The 12,426-nt window shown below is 44.4% G+C and overlaps 1 protein-coding gene across 1 annotated transcript in view; it reads right to left on the bottom strand.

Moving 5' to 3' along the window:
• Nucleotides 1-11,181, bottom strand: part of greb1l (GREB1 like retinoic acid receptor coactivator) — a 139,176-nt gene extending 127,995 nt beyond the window's left edge. Inside the window, exon 1 of the mRNA XM_078216079.1 lies at nt 11,169-11,181. The gene's annotated coding sequence lies outside the window, so the exon portion shown is untranslated. The remainder of the gene's footprint in view (nt 1-11,168) is intronic.
• Between the last annotated feature and the right edge of the window lie 1,245 nt (nt 11,182-12,426).

A 12,426-nucleotide genomic window follows, 5' to 3' on the forward strand; every position in this document is an offset into this window, starting at 1 on the left:
CATTCTTTTTGTTCATGGCTGACTATCAAATTCAATATACTGATCCCATCTTTTCCCCCCATATCCCTTTAACCCCAAGAACTATATCTAATTTCTTCTTGAAATCACATAACGTTTTGGCCTCAACTACTTTCTGTGATAGTGAATTCCACAGATTCACCACTCTCTGGTTGAAGAAATTTCTCACTTCATTCCTAAAAGTTTTACCCCATATTCTCAAACTATGACCCCGAGTTCTGGACTCCGCCACCATCAGGAATATTCTTTCTTAATCTACCCTGTCTAATCCTATTAGAATTTTATAAGTTTCTATGAGGTCCCCTCTCACTCTTCTGAACTCCAATGAATATAATCCTAACCAATTTAGTCTCTCCTCATATGACAATCCCAGGAATCTTCCTGGTAAACATTCACTGCACTCCCTCTATAGCAAGGACATTTTTCTTCAGATAAGAACACCAAAACTACGTACAATATTCCAGGTATGGCCTCACCAATTCAATTGCAGTAAAACATCTCTATTCCTGTACTCAAATCCTCTTGCTACGAAGGCCAACATACAATTTGCCTTCTTTACTGCTGCTGTACCTGTGCACTTACTTCCAGCGACTGATGCATAAGGACATCAAGGTTTCACTGACTATCCATCTCTCTCAATTTACACCCATTCAAATTACAATCTGCCTTCTTATTTTTGCTACAGAAGTGGTTAATTTCACATTTATTCACATAATACTGCATCTGCCGTGCATATGCCCACTTACTCAGCCTATGCAAATCATGCTGAAGCATCTCTGCATCCTCCTCACAGCTCATCCTCCCACCCAACTTTGCATCATCTGTAAATTTGAAGATAATGCATTTAATTCCCTTTTCCAAATCATTAATGCATAATGTGAACAATTGGGGTCCTAGCACAGATTCCTGCGGTAACCCATTAGCACTGCCTGTCATTCGGAAAAAGACCCATTTGTTTCATGGCTCTTGCAGAACTCATTTTCAATTTACAAATGCCCTAGTGCCTCATTGTCACATACTGAACCTCCATTGCACAACAATAGGAGGGCTCCTCTTTATCCCAAATGAAAATATTATGAGCCGCTCCGACCCACAGTCAATGAATAAAATGTGCTATCAATCCCAGCCAGTGATGTTGGCCTGAGCCACCGCCCAATCGTCTTCATTGGTAGCAGTCTCATATCTGATTCCAAAGGTTGTTGCAATTCAGAGACTTGAGCGCAAACTCTACGCTGAGCTGATGGTGCATTGTCGGAGTTCCTGGGTGGGATTTTACAACCTCGCTTGGGCGAAGCTCATAAAGTCCCACCCGAGGCCAACGGAGAATTCTGTTCTGCAAGCCTCACCTGCCCTGGAATCGGGGCAGGCAAGGTGGTAAAGTTCCAGCCACTGTCTTTCAAATGAGATGATAAATGGATTTTTTTTATTATATTCACTATTATTTGGTGAATAGTGGGTAGTTGGTAATGGAAGGATTACCAAGTTGACATCAGCCTATGGAACCACATCTCAAAGGCTCATCCATTGCCCACAAGTCCTCCTGGCATAGGATTTGAAGCTGGAGCTTCTGGCGCAAAGGTAGGGAACATTACCACAAGACTTCCCTGTTTAGGGGATGTAAAATAAGAACAAAACAGTATTTTTATCACACATTTTACCTAATAAAAGTTTGATACTAGGGGCCAGTAATGGAGGAAGATGGAGGCAGGCCAGTGCTGAAATGGCCAAGTTAAAAACCCACCCATTCCCAGAGGCAATGACCTCATCCCTTTTCATCCCTCACCCTTCCCCCAACTCAATCTGTATCTAATTTATAAACAGAATTCACAAACACTGTAATAACATTTGGAAATTGTTGAAAATTCATAAATCTGTCAAAATAAAAAAATACACTTGGACAAGGCACTTAAAAACTGTGATCCTCTTCAGAAAGTTATAAATCTGTCAAAGCCTTATTTGCCTTATTTGGTCCCCTTATTTGCGGAAGGATATATTGGCCTTGGAGGGAGTGCAGAGAAGGTTCACCAGGTTGATACCAGAGATGAGGGGTGTTGATTATGAGGAGAGACTGAGCAGATTGGGTTTGTATTCGTTGGAATTTAGAAGGCTGAGGGAGAATCTTATAGAGACCTATAAGATAATGAAGGGGCTGGATAGGGTAGAGATGGAGAGGTTCTTTCCACTTAGAAAGGAAACTAGAACTAGAGGGCACAGCCTCAAAATAAAGGGGGGTCGGTTTAGGACGGAGTTGAGGAGGAACTTCTTCTCTCAGAGGGTGGTGAATCTCTGGAATTCTCTGCCCACTGAAGTGGTGGAGGCTACCTCGTTGAATATGTTTAAATCACGGATAGATGGATTCCTGATCGGTAAGGGAATTAGGGGTTATGGGGATCAGGCGGGTAAGTGGAACTGATCCACTTCAGATCAGCCATGATCTTATTGAATGGTGGGGCAGGCTCGAGGGGCTAGATGGCCTACTCCTGCTCCTATTTCTCATGTTCTTATGTTCCCTTGCCATTGTCTCCCCTCCCCCCACTCCACCAGGGCCATCTATTATCTGTCTCAGGTTGTCCTTTGACACACTGCTTATCTTTGTTCTGCATTCTGATCTCTTAATGGGCCGCCATCAGCACCCTTCTTAGCCATGATCACCACCATTTATATGCCCTTTGTCTTTTTATCTATGACACCTTTGTCAATCTCCCCAATCTCCACCAACCATTGGCTCTCTATCCAGCCTTCACAGCTTCCCCACCCCAACCCACTCTCATCACAACAGTATAACCCTCACCCTGTTTTCTATTATCTTCAGCTCTGACAAAGAGTCACTCAAACTCAAAACATTAGCTCTGTTCTCTCTCCACAGATGCTGTCGGCCTGCTGAGATTTTCCAGCATTCTCTGTTTTTGTTTCAGATAGCAGCACCTGCAGTAATTTACTTTTAAGTTACATATTTTAAATTCTCACACTTTCTATAGTGGTTTGAACAGGGCTAAAAACCAACCTGAGTTGCAGCGTTCACCTTGTATCATATTTCATTCTGCTACAAGGTTCTGCAATATGGTCACAGCCCTATTACTGTGAATCAAATTTAAGAGCAAATCAGCAAGCAAGGCTTTGGCATGGAGTCCTGCAGAACTCAGTTTTGCTTATCAAAATGGCACCAGCCAGGTTCACACTAAGTTTTGAAATTCTATTTTCTTCACTATTGTTTTTTTCTAACTTTTCCCTCCTCTCCTCACCTGAAGCTCATAGAGTCATAGAGATTTACAGCATAGATTGAGGTCCTTCGTCCCATCGTATCAGTGTTGGCCATCAAGCACCTATCTATTCTAATCCCAAGTTCCAGCACTTGGTCCATCGCCTTGTATGCTATGGCGTTTCAATTGCTCATCTAAATGCTTCTTAAGTGTTGTGAGGGTTCCTCCATCTACGCCCTTTCAGGAACTGAGTTCCAGATTCTCACCACCCTCTGGGTGAAAAGGTTATTCCTCAAAATGTATAAAAGTAGGGAAGTGTTGCTGCAACTGTACAAGGCATTAGTGAGACTGCAGCTGGAGTATTGTGCACAGTTTTGGTCCCTTTACTTGAAGAGGGATACAAAGAACAAAGAAAATTACAGCACAGGAACAGGCCCTTCGGCCCTCCAAGCCTGCACCGACCATGCTGCCCGACTTAACAAAAACCCCCTACCCTTCCGAGGACCATATCCCTCTATTTCCATCCTATTCATGTACTTGTCAAGACACCCCTTAAAAGTCACTACCGTATCCACTTCCACTACCTCCCCCGGCAACGAGTTCCAGGCAACCACTACTCTCTGTGTAAAAAATCTACCTCGTACATCTCCTTTAAATCTTACCCCTCGCACCATAAACTTATGCCCCCTAGTAATTGACTCTTCCACCCTGGGAAAAAGCTTCTGACTATCCACTCTGTCCATGCCTCTCATAATCTTGTAGACTTCTATCAGGTCTCCTCTGAACCTCCGTCGCTCCAGTGAGAACAAACCAAGTTTCTCCAACCTCTCCTCATAGCTAATGCCCTCCATACCAGGCAACATCCTGGTAAATCTTTTCTGTACCCTCTCCAAAGCCTCCGCATCCTTCTGGTAGTGTGGCGACCAGAATTGAACACTATATTCCAAATGCGGCATAACTAAGGTTCTATAAAGCTGCAGCATGACTTGCCAATTTTTAAACTCAATACCCCGGCCGATGAAGGCAAGCATGCCGTATGCCTTCTTGACTACCTTCTCCGCCTGCATTGCCACTTTCAGTGACCTGTGTACCTGTACACCCAGACCCCTTTGCCTATCAATACTCTTAAGGGTTTTTATTGTATTTTACTGCCATTTACTGTATATTTCCTATCTGTATTACACCTTCTAAAATGCATTACCTCACATTTGTCAGGATTAAACTCCATCTGCCATCTCTCCGCCCAAGTCTCCAGCTGATCTATATCCTGCTGTATCCTCTGATGGTCCTCATCGCTATCCGCAAATCCACCAACCTTTGTGTCGGCCGCAAACTTACTAATCAATCCAGTTACATTTTCCTCCAAATCATTTATATATATTACAAACAGGAAAGGTCCCACCACTGATCCCTGAGGAACAGCACTTGTCACAGCCCTCCATTCAGAAACGCACCCTTCCATCGCCAGCCTCTGTCTTCTTTGACCAAGCCAGTTTTGTATCCACCTTGCCAGCTCACCTCTGATCCCATGCGACTTCACCTTCTGCACCAGTCTGCCATGAGGGACCTTGTCAAAGGCCTGACTGAATTCCATGTAGACAACATCCACTGCCTTACCCTCATCAATCATCGACCTCACTTCCTCGAAAAACTCGATCAAGTTCGTGAGACACGACCTCCCCTTCACAAAACCATATTGCCTCTCACTAAGATGTCCACTTATTTTCAAGTGGGAATAAATTCTGTCTCGAAGAATCCTCTCCAATAATTTCCCTACCATTGATGTAAGGCTCACCGGCTTGTAATTACCTGGATTATTCTTGCTACCTTTCTTAAACAAAGGAACAACATTGGCTATTCTCCAATCCTCTGGGACCTCCCCTGTAGACAATGAGGATACAAAGATTTCTCTCAAGGCCCCAGCAACTTCCTCCCTTGCCTCTCTCAGTATTCTGGGGCATATCCCATCAGGCCATGGGGACTTGTCTACCTTAATATTTCTCAAGAACCCCAATACCTCCTCCTTTTTGATCTCAACATGACTCAAACTATCTACACATCCTTTCCCAGACTCATCATCCACCAAGTCCTTCTCTTTGGTGAATACTAACGTAAAGTACTCATTTAATACCTCGCCCATTTCCTCTGGCTCCACACATAGATTCCCTCCCTTGTCCTTGAGTGGGCCAACCCTCTCCCTGGCTACCCTCTTGCTCTTTATATATGTATAAAAAGCCTTGGGATTTTCCTTAATCCTGCTGGCCAATGCTTTTTCATGACCCCTTTTAGCCCTTCTTGCTCCTTGCTTAAGTTTCTTTCTACTTACCTTGTATTCCACACTTGCTTTGTGTGTTCCCAGCCTCCTAGCTTTGACAAATGTTTCCTTTTTCTCTTTGACTAGGCTCACAATATCTCTTCCTATAGTATGATGACCAAAACTGCACAACTCTAGCTGTGGCCTATTGAGTATTTTATACAGCTCCATCATAACCTCCCTGCTTTTATATTCTATGCCTCGGCTAATAAAGACAAGTATTCCACATGCCTTCTTAACTATCTTATCTACCTGTCCTGCTACCTTGAAGGATCTTTGGACATGCACCCCAAGGCCCTCTGGTCCTCTATACTTCCCACCGTCCTACCATTCATTGTGTATTCCCTTGCCTTGTTAATCCTCCCAAAATGCATCACCTCACATGTTTCAAGGTTAAATCCATTTGCCATTGTCCTGCCTATCTGACCAGCCTGTCTATAGTGTCCTGTAATCTAAGGCTTTCCTCCTCACGATTTACCACACCATCAATTTTTGTGTCATCTGTGAGCTTACCGATCATACCTCCCAAATTTCCATCTAGATCATTAATGTACACGACAAACAACAAGGGACCCAGCACGATCCCTGCGGTATAGGAGAAAACACAGGTTTCCAGTCACAAAAACAACCATCGACCATCACCCTCTGCTTCCTGCCATTAAGCTAATTTTGGATCCAATTTGCCAAATTGACCCATGGATTCTTATCTTCCTGATCAATCTCCCATGCGGGACCTTGTCAAAAGCCTTACTGAAGTTTGTGTAGATAACATCAACGACACCAAGGTAGGTGGTGTTGTGGATAGTTTGGAGGGATGTCAGAAGTTGCAGCGAGACATAGATAGAATGCAAGACTGGGCGGAGAAGTGGCAGATGGACTTCAACCCGGATAAGTGTGTAGTGATCCATTTTGGCAGATCCAATGGGATGAAGCAGCAGTATAATATGAAGGGTACCATTCTTAGCAGTGTAGAGGATCAGAAGGACCTTGGGGTCCAGGTCCATAGGACTCTTAAATCGGCCTCGCAGGTGGAGGATGCGGTCAAGAAGGCGTACGGTGTACTAGCCTTCATTAATCGAGGGATTGAGTTTAGGAGTCGGGAGATAATGCTGCAGCTTTATAGGACCCTGGTTAGACCCCACTTGGAGTACTGCGTGCAGTTCTGGTCACCTCATTACAGGAAAGATGTTGAAGCCATTGAAAGGGTGCAGAGGAGATTTACAAGGATGTTGCCTGGATTGGGGGGCATGCCTTATGAGGATAGGTTGAGGGAGCTTGGTCTCTTCTCCCTGGAGAGACGAAGGATGAGAGGTGACCTGATAGAGGTTTACAAGATGTTGAGAGGTCTGGATACGGTAGACTCTCAGAGGCTATTTCCAAGGGCTGAAATGGTTGCTACGAGAGGACACAGGTTTAAGGTGCTGGGGGGTAGGTACAGAGGAGATGTCAGGGGTAAGTTTTTCACTCAGAGGGTGGTGGGTGAGTGGAATCGGCTGACGTCGGTGGTGGTGGAGGCAAACTCGTTGGGGTCTTTTAAGAGACTTCTGGATGAGTACATGGGATTTAATGGGATTGAGGGCTATAGATAGGCCTAGAGGTAGGGATATGATCAGCGCAACTTGTGGGCCGAAGGGCCTGTTTGTGCTGTGGCTTTCTATGTTCTATGTTCTAACTGCACTGCCCACATCTACACACCTAGTCACCTCCTCAAAAAATTCAATCAAATTTGTTAGACATGATGTCCCTCTGACAAAGTCATGCTGACTATCCTGGATTAATCCTTGCCTCTCCAGCTATTGACTCGTTTCTCCAGATGAGCAACAGAGACATAGGCTGGAACTCTACCACCTCACCTACCATGGAATCGCTACAGGCAAGGGTCCGACAATGGAAATCTCTATTGACCTCAGGTGGGAATTTCCGGTCTCACCTGAGCAAGGCCATAAAATCCCACCCATAAAGTTTCTCACAAGTGTTGTCAGCTTTGATGAAGACTGTGGGCCAACGCCAATCCTTTCCACATCTGATCTCCATGAATCAACATCTCCAGAATAGGCCGCTGAATAACATTAAAGAACAGGAACCATGCTCAAATTTCCCCTCCTTCACCAGAGGTAATGAGACCAGTTGGAAGAATATAAGTAATAGGAGGCAATTTGGCCCATCAGCCCTGCTGTGTCATTAAATATGATCATGGCTGATGGACTGTGGCCTTAACTGGACTTTCTAGCCAGCCCTGGAGAACCCTTGACTCCTTTATGACCAGAAACCTGTCGAACTCAGCCTCAAATTTAATCAAAGGTGCCGCCTTCACTGCTCTCTGGGGAAGAGAATTCCAAAGATTAACAACCCTGAGAGAAGAAATTCCTGCTTGCCATCATTTAAATGGGAAACCCCTTATTTTTAACCGTGCCCTCGAGTTCCTGATTCCCCCCCACAAGGCAATCACCCTCTCAGCACAGCATCTAAGCTTCCTCAGAATCTTATATTTTTTGATAAGATCACCTCTCATTTTTCTAAAATCCAATGAGTATAGGCGCAACTTGCTCAACCTTTCCCCATAAGCCAACAATTTTGCTCTAAGAATCAGTCTACTGAAGCTTCTCTGGCCTGCTTCTAACGCAAGTATATTCCTCCTTAAATAAGGAGACCAAAACTGTACACAGTACTCTAAGTGTGGTCTTAGTAATGCCCTGTACAGTTGTAGCAAGACTTCACTGCTTTTATATTCCCTTCCCCTTACAATAAAGGCCAATATTCCATTTAACTTGCTAATTACTTGTTACATTTCAATATAATATTCTGCTTTTCCACTTTTTCTGCCAAAATGGACAACCTCTTTTTCCCACTCACTTAACCTATCTAAATTCCTCTGCAGATTCTTCCTGGCGCCCTCCTCACAATCTGTTGTCCAACCTATCTTCGTATCATCAGCAAATTTGCTGATATAGTTGGTCCTGTGTGGATTTCCTCTGGGTGCTCTGGTTTTCTCCCACAGTCCAAAGATGTGCAGGTTAGGTGGATTGGCCATGCTAAATTGTCCTTTAGTGTCCAAAGATGTATAGGCTAGGTGGATTAGCCAAGGTAAATACGTGGGGTTACAGAGTAGGGCAGGTGGGGTGGGCTTGAGTAAGATGCTCATCAGTGCAGACTCGATGGGCTGAATGGCCTTATTCAGCACTAGGGAATTGTATGATTCTATGATTCATCTAAATAAATTATAAATAGTTGAGGTCCCAGCACTGATCCCTGGCTCCACCAGTTACTGTTTGCTAACCTGAAAATTACATGTTTATCTTGATCCTCTGTTTCATGTTGCTCAGCCAGTCCTCTATCCAAGCTAATATATCACCCCAAACACCATGAGCTTTTATTTTGGCACCTTATTGAGTGCCTTTTGAAAATGCAAGTACACTACAGCGGCCAAAAGGTCCTCCTTTATCCACCCTGCTTGTCACAACCTCAAAGAAGTATAATAAATTTGTTGAACACAATTTCCCTTTCGCAAAATCATGCTGACCCAGCCTGATTTTCCAAATTTCCTGCTACCACTTCCTTAGTGATGGGTTCTGTCATTTTCCCAATGACAGATGTTGGGCTAAATGCCCTCTAGTTCCTTGCATTCAGTCTCTCTTCCTTTCTTGACTAGAAGTGTTATATTTGCAGTTTTAAAATCAACTGAGATCTTTCCAGAAACAAAGAAGATCACAACCATAGAATCATAGAAACCCTACGGTGCAGAAGGAGGCCATTCGGCCCATCGAGTCTGCACCGACCACAATCCCACCCAGGCCCTACCCCCACATATTTTACCCGCTAATCCCTCTAACCTACGCATCTCAGGACTCTAAGGGGCAATTTTTTTTTTAACCTGGCCAATCAACCTAACCCGCACATCTTTGGACTGTGGGAGGAAACCGGAGCACCCGGAGAAAACCCACGCAGACACGAGGAGAATGTGCAAACTCCACACAGACAGTGACCCGAGCCGGGAATCGAACCCGGGACCCTGGAGCTGTGAAGCAGCAGTACTAACCACTGTGCTACCGTGCCACCAATGTATTCATATCCCTGCAGCCACTTATTTTAATACCCGAGGATGCAAGCCACCAGCTTTCATAGAAATCATAGAAATCATAGAAACCCTACAGTGCAGAAGGAGGCCATTCGGCCCATCGAGTCTGCACCGACCACAATCCCACCCAGGCCCTACCCCCACATATTTACCTGCTAATCCCTCTAACCTACGCATCCCAGGACTCTAAGGGGCAATTTTTAACCTGGCCAATCAACCTAACCCGCACATCTTTGGACTGTGGGAGGAAACCGGAGCACCCGGAGGAAACCCACGCAGACACGAGGAGAATGTGCAAACTCTACACAGACAGTGACCCGAGCCGGGAATCGAACCCGGGACCCTGGAGCTGTGAAGCAGCAGTGCTAACCACAGTGCTACCGTGCCGCCCTCCACTGTGCTACCGTGCCGCCCTCCACTGTGCTACCGTGCCGCCTTTTTGTTTTCCTAGTACTTTTTCTCCAATGATAGTGATTGTTTCAAGTTCTTCACTTTTGCCTCTTAATTTTCTCCTATTCTTGGGATGCTTTTTGTGTCTCCTACTGTGAAAACCGACACATAATTCTTATTCAAAGCCTCGACCATTTCCTTGTTTCCCATTATTAATTGCCCATCCTCTAAGGGAACAATGTTTACTTTAGCTACTCTTTTCCTTTCAATAGACTTGTAGGAGCTTTTACTACCTGTTATTATATTTCTTGCCAGTTTACTCCAATACTATCATTCCTCCCTCTTAGAATCATAGAATCACTACAGTGCATAAGAGGTCATTCGGCCCATTTAATCTGCACCGATTCACGAGTTTCTTACCCAGGCCGTCTCCCCGCCCTATCCCCGTGATCCAACATTTACCATGGCTAATTCATCTAACCTACACACCTTGGGACACTAAGGAACAATTTAGCATAGCCAATCCACCTAACCTGTTCATTTTTGGACTGTGGGAGGAAACCAGAGCACCCGAAGGAAACCTACACAGGCACGGAGAGAACATGCAAACTCCACACAGACTGTCACCCAAGGCTAGAATTGAAACCGGGTCCCTGGAGCTGTGAGGCAGCAGTGCTAACCACTGTGCCACCGTGCCACCCCTTTATGACTTTCTTAGTCATCCTCTACTAGTTTCTAAAATGTTCCCAATCTCCAGGCCCACCAGTAACCTTCACAGTATTGTAAGCCCTCTCTTTCAATTTGAAAACAGATTAGCCACAGATGAAGTAGCCTTCTTGTAGAGTCTTTCCTTCTCAATGGAATATATATGTGTTGAGAGTTATGAGATATCTCTTTAAATGTCTGCCACTGTTTTAGCTCCTGTACAGCTGTCTTGGTTGAGATCAGCTAACACTATGAATGGTGTCTCAACCCAGTAGATCACAGCAGGCCTATTCAATCTTAATTTCATGCTAAAATTTCAGAAATAAAACCTGTCCATTAGTAATAAATAATTTTAAAATTACATTAAGGGAGCAAACATGTCCATTAACAACATTCAATATGATTGTTTTGCCTTTTGTTTAGTTTTCAAAACCCTTGAAAAGATTTTACCACAGTAACATAATACCTTGCTCTTCGCTGCCAAGGTAGACAACAATCTGTGGAGAGAGAAACAGAATTAATCAGTGACTTCACATCAGAACTGGGAAGAGTTAGAGATGTCATTTGTTTTGAGCATGGAGTGGTTGGGACAAGGACAAAATGGAATGAAATTCCACCAGCCCCTCCCTCCCTACCAACCCCCTCCCCCCCCACCAACGCTGTGGTTGACATGGTCCTTGACCCCCATGTCATGTCAGCCACATTTCCCACACTTCTGCTGTCATTCCTTTCCATCTCCCCTGGAACCACAATACCACAACCCCTTGTCCTCAACCTCCACCCCACTATTTCTGTCACTTCCAACTTGATGCTACCAGCAAGCATACCTTTCCTTCTGCTTCCCCTTCAGCATTCTAAAGGGACCATTCTCTGCATGATTCCTGGTACACCTCAATCGCCCCTAACGCACCATCTTCTTCACACTCTATCTTCCACGAAAATGCAGATGCACATTTTACCTCTTCTCTCCTTGCCACCCAGACCCCAACACTCCTGTTGATGAAAGCAGTGATTTATGTATACTTCAGTCTGTATATTCACTGCTTCCAATGTGATATTCCCGACATTGGGAAGATGACTTTGCGGAATACCTCCATTCAGTCTGAAAGAATAACACCAAGCTTCCAGTGGCATTTCATTTTCATTCTCCATCTTGCCCTCATGCTGACATCTCTGTCTTTAGCCTATTCCAGTGAAGCCCAATGTAAGTTTGAAGAAGGGCCCCATCTTTCGAATAGCACTTTACAGCGTTTGTACTCAACATTGAGTTCTCTAACTTTAGACTATAAACTCTGTCCCCTTTTTTGATTCCTTTTCTCTGTACGTTTTGGATTTTCTCTTTATTTCCCTTTCAGGCAGTACCACATTGCTCTAGGTCCATCCTAAATTTTTTTGTTTGTTTTCTTGTTCCAATACCATTAATTTGGCCCTAACGCTCCCGTCATTCAATCTCTCATGTCTTACATCCTATCACAGAGCTTCCTTTTTTCCTTATCAAGCCTATCTCTTGTTCAATAACCCCATTCTCAATGATGGAGGAACTATATCACCACCGTTCCTTTACTGTCAAGAGGTCAAAATCCTGAAACTCCCACCCTAACAGCACTGTGGGTGTACCTACATCACAGGGACTGCAGTGGTTCAAGAAGGAACTTACCATCACCTTCTCAAGGGCAATTAGGGATGGGCAACAAATGTTGGCCATACCAGCAACACGCATATTC

This window comes from Mustelus asterias, chromosome 7 (assembly GCF_964213995.1).
Source record: "Mustelus asterias chromosome 7, sMusAst1.hap1.1, whole genome shotgun sequence".
NCBI classification, from domain to species: Eukaryota; Metazoa; Chordata; class Chondrichthyes; order Carcharhiniformes; family Triakidae; genus Mustelus; species Mustelus asterias.